Source organism: Diceros bicornis, chromosome 15, assembly GCF_020826845.1.
Source record: "Diceros bicornis minor isolate mBicDic1 chromosome 15, mDicBic1.mat.cur, whole genome shotgun sequence".
Lineage (NCBI taxonomy): Eukaryota > Metazoa > Chordata > Mammalia > Perissodactyla > Rhinocerotidae > Diceros > Diceros bicornis.
In genome coordinates this window covers 59,603,518-59,604,960 of record NC_080754.1, presented here as the reverse complement: position 1 = coordinate 59,604,960, position 1,443 = coordinate 59,603,518, and positions in this window count along the sequence as shown.

The following is a 1,443-nucleotide window of genomic DNA, read 5'->3' as shown; positions in this document are numbered from 1 at the left end:
GTGCCCTCATATCAAAGAATAGGAGTTCCGGGGCTGGCCCGGTGGCTTAGCAGTTAAGTGTGTGCGCTCCGCTACTGGCGGCCTGGGTTCGGATCCCAGGCGCGCACCAACGAACTGCTTCTCCGGCCATGCTGAGGCCGCGTCCCACATACAGCAACTAGAAGGATGTGCAACTATGACATACAACTATCTACTGGGGCTTTGGGGAAACAAGAGGAGGAGGATTGGCAATAGATGTTAGCTCAGAGCAGCTCTTCCTCAGCAAAAAGAGGAGGATTAGCATGGATGTTAGCTCAGGGCTGATCTTCCTCACAAAAAAAAACAAAAACAAAAAAACTTTAGACTGTAAAAAATATGTAGTTAAAAAATATAATGACCCAACCTCATAACGTTTTTCATAATCATTTAACTTTTTAGAGATCTTTAAGGCACCAATCTCTAGTTGAGAAGAAATAATCGTCCAAAATCTGGCAATTATTTATATTTTACTTGTGGTGGGGTTTTCTGACTTATTTTCCAGTAAAGGAAAATTATTTTTTATTTTAAAAGTTCTCTCTAAAAAACTTGAGCTAGCTTCCCAAATGTAAACTTATGCAAAATTGATCAAATCTAACGATACCACAAAAATAACCACCATCTGTCTTAAAGAAAGTGTCTTCTGTATGAATGGGGACTAGTCCACAGAAGATTTCATTTAACTGATTTTATTGTAACTGGATCAGGTCTAAGACCAGGGAAACGGAAACAGCCTTGTTACAGAGAAGCACACATTATAATAGTTCTAATTGAAATTCAGTTTATCTTATAGGAGAAGTATAAATATTTGAGTATTATAAGAGCTGACTACATTCAAGTTTATATTTTCTGCCAAAGTATTTGATCTTTTGCCATCCAAAAACAAAAACAAAATCACTTGTCTCCTAACAGCTGTAACAAGAAATTGCACAATCCCAAGAACTCCCAGGGGTGAGGAGTGTTCCTCTTTGACCTGCTAGCAGCAGACCCCACAGAAGACGCATCCCCACTCCTATGAAGACACGTGCTGCTACATGACATGGCGATTGTGTTTGATTTTAGACCACACAGTACGGCTTTCCTCTTGAAGAGAAGCTAATAATAGCAGCAGTGTTTTTTTCTTTATTTCCTCTTTATTCTCAAACTGATTGTTCATGAGAAAACACACGGAGCAGATTAATAATGTGACTTGAATCTTGAGTCTTTTCTTTCCAGCTCAAGCACACTCTTCTCATAATATTCTGGTCATCAGCTTCTCTCTTTTTTCCCTTCAGAGTCCTTTACAAAAGGGAATGTGTGGCCTGGCCTTCTATATTATTCCCAATTTCCAGGTGGAAAAATGAGACAGATGAAGTGACATCTAAAAACAATGGGGATTATATTTTTAAAAACAAGACAGATCTTCTTGCTTTAATTCTTCTCTACATT